Source organism: Bombina bombina, chromosome 4 (assembly GCF_027579735.1).
Source record: "Bombina bombina isolate aBomBom1 chromosome 4, aBomBom1.pri, whole genome shotgun sequence".
NCBI classification, from domain to species: domain Eukaryota; kingdom Metazoa; phylum Chordata; class Amphibia; order Anura; family Bombinatoridae; genus Bombina; species Bombina bombina.
In genome coordinates this window covers 812,655,545-812,664,387 of record NC_069502.1, presented here as the reverse complement: position 1 = coordinate 812,664,387, position 8,843 = coordinate 812,655,545, and the positions used below count along the sequence as shown (strand labels likewise).

General features: G+C 39.0%; 1 non-coding gene across 1 annotated transcript; it reads right to left on the bottom strand.

Annotated features, from left to right (window-relative positions):
* Positions 1-2,973: 2,973 nt before the first annotated feature.
* LOC128658535 (U5 spliceosomal RNA) lies at positions 2,974-3,089 on the bottom strand. Its single transcript, XR_008402216.1, has one exon. It is a non-coding gene; the product is annotated as a U5 spliceosomal RNA (small nuclear RNA).
* Positions 3,090-8,843: the final 5,754 nt, after the last annotated feature.

The following is an 8,843-nucleotide window of genomic DNA, read 5'->3' as shown; positions in this document are numbered from 1 at the left end:
CTGTACTCACAATTGTAGAAGTCCGGCCCCTACTGATATATATTGATTGACTTATGCAGATTTAAATGTTTATACATAGCTGTGTATTTATGTGTGTGTATATATGTACAGGGTGAAAAGTCCAGAGATTGATGAGTGGGCGTATTGCTCAAATTTTGTCAATCAGATTCTACTTACACCCCTGTACATACAATTCATTATATAAATCAAAATAATTTATAAGACATGATGTATTTCTGTTCCTGTGACATTCTGGTTTTTAAGTACATCAATAGCTTTAATTAAGTCGGGCTTTTCAATGGAAAGATCTGCAATGCTTATTACTGCTATACAATTCAGCTTTTGAAAGGGCTCTGTAGTCATCCCATAACTAACAGAAACGGCAATATTATAAGAAATGTAACCCCCTTAGCTTACGGATATGATAACAATAGACTGTAGATCTTTTTAAGGTACTTCTGGCACAGCTAGGGTTAAGCCCATCACGTGTTCATTCATTTGTAATTTTGGATTTGCTATTTATTTCCACCAAGTTCATTTTTTTTCTCTCCCCCCACAATATTGAGAAAATAAAATAAACCTTTTTCTCTGTGAAAAAAAACAAAAAAAAAAAAACAAAAACAAAAAAAAAAAAACTGTATAACTCTAGTGTACATTCTACAGCCCTTCTGTATAAAATATATATATCACATCAAGGAAAAAAAGATATTAGATCGCTCTACTTTAAATGGGCCTTTGATTTAGAGAATTTACAGTTTGTAAACTTTCAAGATGTCTTCACTAGAAAAAATAAATTTATAACATCAATATCTTGGAAGGAGGCGCAAATGAATCTAGTAAATTTGTAGTGTTTGTCATTATAACAGTAGTAATTCCAACAATTTGGTACACACAGGATATTTGTTTTTCTTATCTGGGGCATTATTGGTTTATTCCATACTAACAGATCTGGAACAAATCTCAAAGTATATCTATATAAAAGATGCATTTTTTTTTTTTTGCCCTGTAATTGATGTAATATTGTCCACAGATTGTGACAATCTTTTCTTATGTTTTGTTTTACTGTATTTTACTGTGTATTTCTGCATTATTGTGCCTCTTGTTGGTCAATAAAAAGTATAAATATATATTTTTTTATATACTTGACATAAATCCTGAGATTGCAAGTTTAACTAAACTTGCAATCTAAGATTTATGTCAAGAATATAAAATTATGGCACTAGCGCTCCTGAGATATGTGAGGCCTCCCTGCCAGTGGCGTCACTAGGGTTGGTGTCACCCGGTGCGGTACGTTATGGTGTCACCCCCCTCCCCCCAGATAGCACAAACACAAAAACACAGGCACACACACATACAAACACTCAGACACACTTAAAAACACACTCGGATGCACACACAAACACTCGGAAACACACTCAGACACGCACAAAAACACTCAGGCACACGCACAAAAACACTCAAACACACACAAAAACACTCAGACACACACACATACAAAATATGTAAACTGCACTGCATTAATTCTAAAGCTCATGCCTAGAGATGCTCCCTGGCTCAGCAGAGCATCAAATGAAAGATAAACAGAGCACTCTAAAAATAAATCACTAAAGATCTCTCTTTGACTCTGTTGCAAGTCTGTCAGTGCACAGCCCCGGGCTGCGTGTCTACCGCTTCTTATAGCCAAGCACCTCTGCTCTCTTCTCACCCCCAGACCCCACCTGCCCTCCCCTCCTACCTCTTCAGTCTGAACTTAGTGTACCGTAACTTTAGAGACAGTGTCAGACAGTCATCCCCCTCATGATTTCCCAGTTCCCGATTAGAGAGACAGCACAGCAGTGAGTGATTCCACTGCTCCACATGCCACTGAGCAGTGAGGACAGATAGGCAGGCAGGTTTAGGCTAGCAGCACAACTTTGCAAGCCCCACGGCACGCCCACAACATTCATAGTGAAATCGGGCAGTGGAGGAGCAAAGTACAAACAAGAAAAGCAGCCGGGAAAACTTTTTGTGGAAATTGCAGCGCTGGCTCAAAAATATGTGTCTACAACTTCCTCAATCCCACTAATGTTCACAAATGCTGGCCCCTCTAATAAAAAAATATATGCATCTCTACATTGTATTTCTTTGAATTTCAATAAAATGAAAAAAAAAAAATAATATTTTTTTTTTGGTGGTGTCACCCCCTGGAGGGTGTCACCCAGGTGCGGCCCGCACCCCCCCGCACCCCCCTAGTGACGCCACTGCTCCCTGCAGGAGATCTATACAACTTGGTGGACCCCTCTTACTTAGGGCTAGATTTATCAAAGCTGAGGCATACAGGGGCGCGTATATGCGCCCCTGTATGCCTCAGCTCGCCTGTGGCAGAGCGAAATTACCCCCAGGTAATCACCATTGCAGACGAGCAAAATTTTGCGCTTGCGTGCAATCCCGCCCCTGCCCGCACACAGCCAATCACGCGCGGGCAGGAGCTGTCAATCTCCTCGGTCGAACTCAACCGCGGAGATTGAATTTCGCCACCTTAGAGGTGGCGAAGAGGTTAGGGAAGCGGCAGTCTGGTGACCGCTGCTTGTTAAATTGCGGCTAGCAAGTTCTTGTGAGAACTTGCAGCCGTAGGGCATTGATAAATCGAGCCTCTAGTCTCTTTATGGCCTTTTTATAAGTGGCTGCAGGCCGCTATTTGTAAAACAATGTGTAGGTCGCTTAGTGACAGTAGTGTGAGTCAGGCGAGTCGATGGAATGTGCGACCGTGACGGAATGAGGTGTCTCTAGCAGGTGATTGGTGGTCAACCAGTCACGTGTGCGCTAAGGAATGTGGTGACGTCACTACACCAGCTGTTGGCAATCAACTACATCAAGATAAATCCACCATGTACAAAGAAAACATCCTAAATCTAGTAATTTAAACATGGAATCAAGGTTTACAATTCATCAATTATCATTAAACGTTTTTTTCTATTGTTAACAAGTTAAAGTAGCTCTACAAAAAGCAGAGCCTCAAATAATTGATGAAAACTCATGGTTGTTCCTCTCCACGGAAATCTTTAGTAAAAGGCGAGAGATTTATTCAATCTGAAGAGAAACCAGAGTAAGCTCAACTAACATCTAAATATAAGTGGTAAAACCTATAAAACCTAAAGCGGAAAAAAAAATTCATTAAAAAATAATGTACAGATAAAATAAGTACAGATAAAATACATATATATGAAATTCAAATACTGTAAATATTTAATTAAGCTGTTATGAAAAGTGAACTAATAAAATACAAGCACATTCCAAAATAATTTTGAAATGCACCATGGGTATGCAAATGAGAACATTGTAAGTCCAAGAAGTTTTAAGCTACTTGTACTAAAATGAAGCACTGAGATGTAAGATCATGATTCCTATATTAATTAATTAATTAATTGATTTTATTTTTTTATTGTTTATGCAGTGCACATTAACATAATCACATTAAAAACACATATAACCGGGTGGACTTCCGGATGGGTGGAGTCAGCAAGCACATGCACGCTGACAGAGGGCTCTGAATCTGAAAGGGCCGGAAAATCTCCCCAAGACGCCTGGATCCCTTGGCTGCACTTGCTGGTTGTAGCACGGGTAGTGGGCCGACGCGGTCCTACCACAGGCAGGGAAGTCATTTGTTGCTGCTGGTCTCACAGCAGAGCCACCTATTTTCGGCACCGGAGAAACATCCGACCTCAGCAGAGTGAGGCAGACCGGAAGTAGGTCTTGTCTTTGGCTAAGGACGAGGTGCGGGTACAGGAGACTGTTACGAGATGCCAGGATCTACTTCCCTCTACTGAACACAGGAGGAAGTGTGGCTGTCTAAAGTAATTCAAGCTGGTGACCTCATTCCCCGGGCATCGGATCATATGTACCAAGTTATCTGGCCTGGTTCCAGATTTCTACTCAGCTGAGCTTGGGAGTATTTGACATAGAGGCGGAGGACTACGCTTGCAAACAGTAAGGTGACTGCTGGCAAATTCTGTAAGCGTGTTATTTGTATATGTGGAGTGGATGTGTAGTCTCAGCACGCTCAATTGGACAGTATGAAAGTATCCAGCGGGGCTATATTTTTTAAAAGGTCTTACTGCTTGCTGAAAATTACATGCTGGTCATAGATTTGTGTCTATAAAACAAATTTAAAGCCTTGGGAAATCCTTGAATCTTGTTTCTGGAGGTGTTAAGTTAAGAAATAACACGCTAGCCTATATCTGAAGAGTTAACTTTGTACAGACGGCGTACGGACTGTATGGTTTGCAAAGTTTTACTTATGAGTTCTAGTAACTGCGGCTGGCCCTGCTGAGGCATACTTAAAACCGCCTGAGAAGAGTTATTGGCCTCTAGGCTTTAATTTGTATTACCGAAGCAAAAGCCCAGGCTAACGGTACAACTGGACTATAAGTACCGGCTCTTGGCATTAAAGTGAAGTATATTCTTAATGGGCTGGAGCCGTTAAACAGAAACCTGTGACATTTTCTTCTGGAGCAGAAAACAAAGGCGGGCTGTATACGGTTATTAACTTATCTGTGGAAAGCTGTTTATCAGGGTTTAACCTGGTATCCCCCTGTTGGACACTTCTTAGTTAGGAAAGGTTGAATACTCTGTGATTTCGCTGATAACCGGGGTATTGTCCTGCTACACTGGTTATTCGATAAAAACAGGTGGATTAATATTATACAAATAAGTGTTTTGGATAAAGGATAGAATATTTGCATAAGTTGATTTGAGAAATGTGACTAGTGTCCAAATAAATCTGACTGTCAATATAAGCCAGAAGCAGAGGGACATTTACCTTGTTGTATCATATATATTCCTGCAATCATCTTATAGGAATAAGAGAAAAGATTAAGATGATTAACCCAGTTAAATTATCGTCTGTTATGATGGATTCCTTTAAAAATAGTAATTATTGTTAGTACACTAACCGTTAATTCATCTGGATACAACATTTACATAAAGTGGTATCTTAGATAGCTGTGATTAAACTTGAAATAGGTAGTTCACAAGACGACGCTAGGAGTAAGTCTATTGATATTTAAGGATAAGGGTCTGGATTGTCAACATTAAATAGTAGATCGTTTTGTGGAATACTGCTGCTTTTCTTCTCCTTTATCTTTACGGTTTTCTGTTTTTGTTCACTAATTTTTTATCCACACTGTTGGGTTTTCGAGTTTCTAGGATCACTTACACTTCTGCTGTTGTTTTATTTATTTATTTTTTTTCCTTTTTTTTTCTTTCTTTTCTCCTAGATACCCTATACATGCGGGTGATTTTTTACCTGTATGAGATAGGGTAGGTGGAGCTGATATCTCAAAATTCCCTTTTTTTCTGCACGAGTCTTAAGTCAGATAATTCCTTGCAATTCCTTCTTGCTTGCGGTATACGCTATTTCGCACTAATATCTTACACAGGTGTTCTTCACAACTTATTGCACATATCGGGACTATCTTGGTTCCTTATGGAAAAATTTGTTTTGCACTCTAAGAACAATTCGCCAATAATGGCGCCTAAACACAAGGAGAGAAAGGCTAAACAGGTTGACACTAGTATAGAAGCTACAAATGACCCTCCAGCGAGTACTCCAGACAATACGAAGTTACTACAACAGATTGCTGAACTCTTTATGCCACAGTTTGAATCAATCAAACAAGATATTGCAAATCTCTCAGGAGAGGTAAAGCAATTTGCTATAAGAATGGCAGAGGTTGAAGCGAGGGTTTCGGACATAGAGGAACGAATCAATACACAAGAACAGTCGAATGTAGCACAGAGCCGCCAGATTACTCAATTACATTCAAGATTGGAGGAGTTAGAGGACAGGGCCTGTCGTAATAATTTGAGAATTGTGGGTCTCCCAGAAATACCAGAGTACCAGGACCTGTTGTCCTTTGCCTCTTCCAATCTTCCGCAATTATTAGGGCTTCCTACAGAAGGTTTACCAGTGCAGATAGAAAGAGCCCACAGAGTTGGCCCAATCAGAAATAATCCTGATGGTACCTGCAGAGCAAGACCGGTACTTATAAAATTCTTAAACTTTCAGGATAAAATAAATATTCTCAGACACTATCTCAAAAATAATAGTTTATCGATTGCCCAGCATAAAATATTAATCTTTCAAGATTTTTCCGCAAAGACCCTATCTAAAAGGAGGGAGATGTCACCATTTTGCTCTAGATTGATTAAGGCTAACTTTAATGCAAGATTAGTATACCCTGCCAAAATTATTTTTGAAAAAGATGGTACCTCAATATCATTAAATAACCAGGTGGAGGCACAGGAATGGTGTGCCAGATATCTGTAAGAACAATAGCTCCAAAATTTGGATTTGTAAGACAGAAATGTTTTTTTTATTTTCTCTTGATGTCTGGGTCATATCGGAGAATCAGCCGGCTCCAGGGAGCAGGGGGAGAGATACTGACTTTATTATCTATATACAGGCCCGTATTAGTTTTAATCTTTTGCTTTCTGTCACCTTTTTTCTTGATATTAGATCAGAATGGTATTTGGGATGGGTCCTTCTATTTTTTGGTTTTAAATGGTGGATAAACTTAAATTAATTTTGTGGAATGTCGGGGGTATATCCTCTCCAATTAAGAGGAAACTTATTATAAAGAAATTGGGGAAACACAAGCCCGATATTGCATTCATTCAAGAGACCCATTTGAAGCCTCACGAATTAGTCAAATTGAAAACGAAATGGGTGGGAGAGATATCTGCAACAATATACGATAAAAGGAAAAGAGGAGTTGCCATATTGCTTAACAAACATCTCCCCTATCAGATTATATCACAGGTACTGGACACAGAAGGAAGATTCCAGATCCTAGAAATTTTGATCAATAAGTGCCACTTCATTCTGTGCAATGTATATGGCCCAAACTCCTTGGATAGAGGATTCTGGGAGAAACTGAGTTTGAAGTTACTCCCTTTTATCGGGAAAAATATTATCTTGGCCGGAGACTTGAATATGGCATTCACCCCTAGCTTAGATAGGTCTAACCTCATGCAAAGATCTAGATATAACAGGGAAGCTAAGGTCTTACAGAATCTGGGATATAAGCTTGCACTTAAAGATATATGGAGGTTGCAACACCCCAATAGTAAAGAGTACACCTGTGAGTCTAGGACTTTTAAATCCTTTTCAAGAATAGATTACTTCCTAATATCTAGTAATATGCTGGGTCTGGAGATTAAATCAGATATAGGTGAGATCGTTATCTCCGACCATGCAATTATTTCCCTGGAGATTAATGCAATTTGTAACCCAGGCTTATATAACGCATGTTTTTTTTCCCCCTCAATACCTAGTTAACAATTCTAAATTTAAGAATTGGTTACAAGCCAGATGGAAAGAATTTTACCAATTTAATGCTGCATATGCCGATAAACCAGAGATTTTGTGGGAAACAGCAAAATCAGTCTTGAGGGGTGAGATCAAAGCTTATCTATGCAAATGGAAAAAAAAGAAGAAAAATAGAGAAGAACAACTAGCTAACCAGGTTAAAAATGCCTACAAGAAATACCTAAATTACCCAAATCAGACTTTCTGGGCTAATTACACTGCGGCTCGAGTAGAAAGGGACCTGTTTTTGAAACAAGGCCTATCACTAGAAATTCAAAAGCAAAAATCTAGATTTAGAGGCCACTATGGAAACTCCGCAAAATATTTAGCAAAATTATCTAAAGGCTGGTCTCAGAAGAATTTTATAGCCACAATTAAGATCGGGGACAGAAGGATCACTAATATTTCTGAGATAAGACGTGAACTCGTTAAATACTTTCAAGAAGTTTACTCAGCAGGAGCAGTCAATTTAGAGAATAAAAAGGAATTTTGGAAAAGTGTAGCGTTACCCAAAATAGATTCTCAGGACCTGAGCCGGTTGAATGAACCTATATCACCACGTGAGATTTCAGATGCCATTAAGCAGCCTAAGTCAAATAAGACGCCAGGTCCGGATGCTCTTCCATCGGCGTTTTACAAACTTCTACATGACCAAATCCTCCCCATACTAGCGGCGCTTTTCAATGAATATTATATTAAAAATCAAATGCGGTCGAGGTTCTTCTCAGCGTCGAATGTGGCGCTGATCTTAAAAAAGGATAACAATCCAGAAATTCTGTCTTCTTATAGGCCTATATCGTTATTAAATCAAGATTATAACTTTTAACTGCTATTATTGCATCTAGACTTAAGCACATCCTGGAGCCATTAATACACCCGGATCAAGCAGGCTTCATGGTGGGGAGAAATTCGGTGAAGAATCTCCGAAAAGTGATGTTGGTTATTGATCATTTTTGGAATAGATCAATTAAAAAAAAAAAAGGCACATTTCAGCACAAATCTAGCCCTACTTACAGTCGACGCTGAGAAGGCATTTGACTGCATAGTATGGGACCACTTGTTCAGTGCGCTTAAAGGATTTGGTCTTATAGGGAATTTTTATCATTTTATACGTGTAATATATCAGGCTCCAGCATCTGCCATTATTGTCAATGGGGAAGTAACTGAGAGTTTCACTCTCCAACGAGGCACACGCCAGGGCTGCCCCCTTTCCCCTTTACTTTTCAATCTATCACTAGAGCCACTGGCGATACTATTAAGAAAAGTGCTAAAAGGAATTAAGTTAGGGGACAAGAATTTTGTGACATCATTATTTGCAGATGATATTCTACTTTTTTTAAGCAACACTAAACAATCCATACCCCAACTGTTAAAAATTATTGAAATATTTAGCTCGATTTCAGGCTATAAAATTAACTGGGGGAAATCGGAATTGCTTTGGATTCATAAACCTAAGACCCATACTCTACATCCTTTTAAAGAAGTACAGGAAATT